We start from the raw sequence: 6,000 nt of genomic DNA on the forward strand, positions 1-6,000 counted from the left end.
TGAACAGCTTGTTTCAACACCTTGCCTTTTTTACTCCCAGAATGATTGCCATTTCACAGAGTGTACTTTGACAGCAGTTCTAATTGAACTTGGGTTTAATCTGAGCTACCGGACCGCTCCTTTTCACGCACTGGTTGAGCGCTTTTGATCCTCATCTTTTTTACTTTATTGATTCCTTTTAACTTGTGTGAGTGCATATGGGGTGGTCACTATACTATACTACACTATAGAATAAATTGGAAAAGATCATTCTACCTACCTTCCTAACCCCGGTAACATAATGCTGAAAACTACTGTAATACAGTGCTGTGCAAAAATCTTGCGCCACCTCCGTTCAGCATTTGTGCGTGTGTGTGCGTACCATTCTGACTGTAAACACTATAGCTTGAAAAGTTTTGAAGGAATTCTGATAAAACTGTGTAAGGGTGTAGAGTGGGGTTACCCTAGCAATCCATTAATATTTGGCTCACATTCACCAAGGTCTTCATAGTCAACTTACAAGTGTGATGTGTATTGTTAACATATGAAAAGTACTGTATAAAGATTTAAAATATTATGTCACATTTGATCTCTGACCTCTCCTTCAAAATCAATAGATTGAGCTGAAGATCAAAGTGACACTAATGCTATATATAGCCGTTTAAAACTATGTTTCTTACTGCCATTGCTTGATTTGAAGGCATATAGTCACATAGGGAATGATATATGGGGATTTTAAATATCACAATACTTTGGACCACTGACCTCTTCTTCAATGGCAAATAAGGTCAAACTTTCATAAAATGTCTTTTATATTTAAAACTATGCTTTAGAAAATGAAAATTTCACATTATAGTTTGAAACAAATATCACGTCACATTTGACCTCTGATCTCACTGTTACATTTCACATCTGCCTTTCTTTCAAGTTGACCTCAAAATGTGCTATATATATTTCAGGAAAATATTGTCAAGAGAAAGAGAATGAATCTGCATAAATATATATATAATAAAAATAATCATAAATAATAAAGTTATGTCAAGTATATTAAATGGGTTTCAACAGGTCAAATAAGAAAAGTCTACAGTTTGCACTTGTTTTTACTGCACTACAAAAGTAAAAGTAAAATTAAAGTACATTTTTAAAGAAGAAGGAAACAAAATGAATATATACGAAATGCAATATTATTCCCTTGCCCAGAGAGTGAGCTGCCTTGGCAGAGAATTGCACTCTCAGAGTGCTTCTTGTTTTTTTTATATTTTGCTAGGAAAATGATAAAAAAGCTACAGTGATTCATTTTGGAAACATGTTCAAGCATAAATGCAAAATATCAAAAAGAGTTTGTGAAATTCTAATGAGCTTGAAAGTCTGCATTTGGTACGACCACCTTTATTCTTCAACACGGCCTGAACTCTGAGGCAGCTTTCTTATAATTTCTTTAGGTAATCTTCAGGATGAGATCTCCAGACTTCTTGAAAGACATTCAAAGCTCTTCTTTGGATATTGGCTGCCTTTTGTTTAATTCTCTGTCAAGATAGTCCCACACCTCTTCAATAATTCTGAGGTCCAGGCTCTGATGAGGCCAATCCATGACTGACAGTTCTCTATTGTGTGTTTTTCTATCCATATACATTAAATTAGTCCTGTCTAGATATTTCTGTTGTCATAAAATGTTTAAAAATGATTTACTGAACAGGTTTTGTGAGGATCTGGAGGGATAGTGTGTTATAGAAACTGTAAAACTCAGGAACCACAATGGTGTTGGCTGCAGTGCAGCCTTACAGCTTTAATGAGGGGTATTCTGATGGCAGGTTCTGGGTGAAGGAGCATATCTTTGTCAATCCAATATTTTATCAGCTGGTTATCGTGGCACTGCCACCAAAATAACTTTTCTACTACATTCAGTAACAAAACGGATGTGTGCAACCTGCACCAACTCTGGGAAGAAAAATCTTTGTCATGTTCTCACATACTGGGAATAACCTTAAACCCTGTTTGTGGTCAGCCGGACAGCTAACTCTGCTTCACCATAATGAGCTAAAATTATGTTTCGTTTACAGAGCCAATGCTCAGTAAGCCTTAATGTGGCTTGATTTATAAGTGAAGGGAGACTCTGGAGCGCTACATGTGTAAAACTACAAAACCAGATGGCACAAAGTGAAATACCTATATTAATTTTGTTCAACTAGTGACATTTTAAAGAAAAATAATACCACAAATTGGCAAAAAATATTTTTTCTGTAATTCTTCTCAGTGGAAGAATAAATAAAAAGAAATAATTGCATACAGTGCCTGTTTCCTGCATTATATGTTTATAGTTTATGTGTGCATTGGTAACATTCCTTTTCAAAGGAAGTTGTGTTTGCCTGCCATTCTCAATGACAAACCAATGGAAGTCCTTAACCTGCACAGCTAAACACACAAATCCCATCCTAGCTTCTCTAAGTAATTCCCCAGCAGTGAGGTGAAGGAGATCTGTCATTCCTATCTCTGAATGGAGTATCTCAGCTGTAATGGACAAAACAGACCCTCCACACACACACATGCATGCTCTCTGCCTCACATACACACAAATGAAAGCAGAGGCACCAGTGATGGCATTGACAGGCAGACAATTGGGTTGTGGGTCAGCGGTACTGTGGGAAATGACCTTATTTGGTCCAACTAAAGCAAGACTGTGTGTTGATACTTATTCATATGATAATTGCCGTGGAGGAATCCTGTCACTTTGGTTCACTGTTTACACCCTTTCCTCTAAGTTATACACAAAGCTTGGGCCAGTGCCAGCCTTAATGGTGAGATGGGTGCTGTGCTGCTGCTGATAGTTAGTAACTGTGCCATCAATAGTGTATTGAATAGGGAGGGAAGAGGTCATTTTTTCCCCCCGCTTTTGGGAAGATGTCATTCCCAAAACTAGCAGATACCGTAGGAAATTAAAACTAACATAGATGAATACAAAATGAAAGACTAGATGGCAAGACATGCAGCATTATTTGTTTCGTATCCCTTATATTAAGGTGAGTCACCTATCATCATAATAATGCACACCCACACAAAGGCCTATTCAAGTAGATGTCTTCTGCTTTCAGTATTCCACCTTGGCCCCACATGGGGAACACAGATGATGGGAACATGTTCAAGAAGTGTTTTGGTACAAACGTGATTTGTAATTTACAAATTGGATTATTGATGTGGAACCTTGATGTGGAACCTTGCAAACAAATCAGTTTTAACTGTTCTGATATTTCGATAGGTACAGTGACAACAGTTATTCTGTTATGTTTTCAGTCTACTTTTGTATTAAACATTTATGCATTTTAAATTTGAGCCCTGAGGTTTAAGAGGGTGTGCAGCCTGTTTGTTTAAATGTGCTGCAATGCTGGCCTGGAACTTCCATCTGCACATCAGACCAGAATTAAATCGTGTTAATTTCAGGTGAGCATCTATCACTTTTAATAGATGAATGTAGCTACTGATTTCAGCCAGTGAGTAAATGTATAAATGTTTGATGTGATGAAAAGTGTGAGCACTCCTAGAAAATAAAGAGCCTTACTGTACCTTTAGGGGTACAGGAGCTTGTCACTGGGGAAGAATACTCTCAGGTACTGATGTACATATTTGTACACTAATGGTTTATACCTTACCTCAAGTAAATTTACGTCAATCAATGTTTACAAAGGCATTGTCTTTCTTTGTGGAGTTTTGGTTGTGTAGAATGTGCTTGACAAAGTCAAATGTCTCTTCAGAAGAAGTCCAAATTTGCATTTCTACCAAAGAAATTCAACAGTTTTAAATGTGCTGCTGCAGGGAAAAAGCTGAGAACACCAACTAAAATTATAGTGGTTTGATTCAGCAGAGTTTAAGCTCATTAGAAGAAAATACACCCATCAGCTGGCAGGTATTTTATTGTGGAACACCACAAACGAACAATAAAAAACACTTTTCTGATCCAACACTTTGAGGTAACAATGAAGGAAAAGATTTTTTTTTTTATCATTTTAAGACCACACCAGTGTCTCAAGGTGGTGTAGTTAAAAAGGCAATAAAATAATATGGTGCTGGGGAGGTCAAGCTGACCCATTGTTCCTCTTATTTGATTATATCATTAATTTTTATTCTACCCCATTTGGTTTGACTTAATTGTGAGCTTAAATAAAAGTGTGAGTAAAGATGTTTTATTTTCTGCTCAACTACCAGCAACATTTTTATGAGGTGAACACTTTTGGTGTCTGTGTTGCTTTTAAATAACAGTGAAAGGACATAATTTTCTGATTACTCATGTCCACAAATCTTCAGTGGATGCAGGATGCATTTAGCAACATCCTGCCACGAGTGTTTTTGCTCTCAGTACAAATGGTCACTGGGTGTTTGAGAGACTTCATTAATCTTTTGCATGTGCCTGAATGTGTTTTAGCCCCCCCCCCCCCCCCCAATTTCAGTCTGTTTCTGATTAACTGAGTTGAGGTGAGCAGCCAAGCAGCCCTCTTGTCTGCCAACAAAGTTTGACCCTTCCAGAGCCATTTGGTTTTAAACTGATATGTTGCCTGCCAAGCTTTATAGTGAAAAGAGCTTTGAGATCTACACAAATATTTTCCCCTCAATCTTCAAATTATATGTCATGGAAACAAAATGAGGTGTAGTGTTAACACTGTGGTGTATTTACAGTTCCAGATAATCCACAAAACACTGTATGAGCTGAATACTGCATGCCAGTGTGTCTCAGTGACAGCTTTTTTATGTAAATGGATCACCATTAATATCACACAACACCAGACAATCTGTGGGCATTTAAGCCTGTATAGGTTTTACATGTTTTCCATTGTATAGACATACAACACTTTTCAGATATTTTTCTAGCAGGGGTTGAAATTCATCATGTGTGCCCACAGGACTAAAAGATCAGTCTTGCAAATAAAGTAATATTTTTGTGTAACAATATTCATGGAGATCAAACTTTTCACAGCACTATAGCAGCCTGGGATACAGTTTGGTCTGTAATATATGTTGGAGAAAGACGCAAATTATTTTGTCTCTGTACACCACCACCGTGGATTTTAAATCAAATAATCAGTATGTGATCCAAGTGCAGACTTTCAGCTTCAGTTCAATGGCTTTTACAAAAATATTACATTAATTGTTTAGTAATTAGAGCCAGTTCTATAATTACCTTTTTTTCAGAGTCTCAAAAATAATTGGACAAAAGAGACAGCAAAAACCTCAGGAGTGGCCAAATCAACAATCTGGTACATTCTTAAAAAGAAGAAATGCAGTGGCCAGCTCAGCAACACCAAAAGACCACAGAAGTCAACTCTGTAAGTGTATGATGACACAGTCACTTACATGGTTAAGAAAAACAATTTCACGCCATCTAACCAAGTCAAGAACATTAAAGAAGGTAGGTGTGTCCTTGTGAAGGTTTACAATAAAGAGATGCCCTCATTAATGCAAATACAGAGGGTTTACAACAAGGTGCAAACTGCTGGTCACGCTCAAGAACAAGAAAGTCAGATTATAGTTTGCCAGAAAACATCTAAAAGGGCCTGCACAGGTCTTAAAATAATTATTTGGACAGACAAAACAAAGATGAACTTGTACCAGAATGATGGGAAGAGAAAAGTTTGGAAAAGGAGAGAAATTGCTCATGATCTGAAGCATACCACATCATCTGTCAAACACGGTGGAGGCAATGTTACAGCATGGGCCAGTGGAACAGGGTCACTTGTGTTTATTGATGACATGACTGTTGATAGAAATAGCAGGATGAATTGTGAAGTGTACAGGGCTATACTCCCTGCTCAGATTCAGCCAAATGCTGCAAAACTGTTCAGATAGCACTTCACAATGCACAGGATAATGACTCAAAGCATACTGCAAAAGCAACCCAACACTCAAGTCCAAGAAATGGGATGTTCTTCTATGGACAAGTCAGTCACCTTATCTCTGATTTTTCTCCGTATTATTGTAGGGTCTTTACCCGCAATACAAAGCGCCTTGAGGCGACTGTTTGTTGTGATTTGGTGC

This window comes from Archocentrus centrarchus, chromosome 23 (genome assembly GCF_007364275.1).
Source record: "Archocentrus centrarchus isolate MPI-CPG fArcCen1 chromosome 23, fArcCen1, whole genome shotgun sequence".
Taxonomy (NCBI): Eukaryota; Metazoa; Chordata; class Actinopteri; order Cichliformes; family Cichlidae; genus Archocentrus; species Archocentrus centrarchus.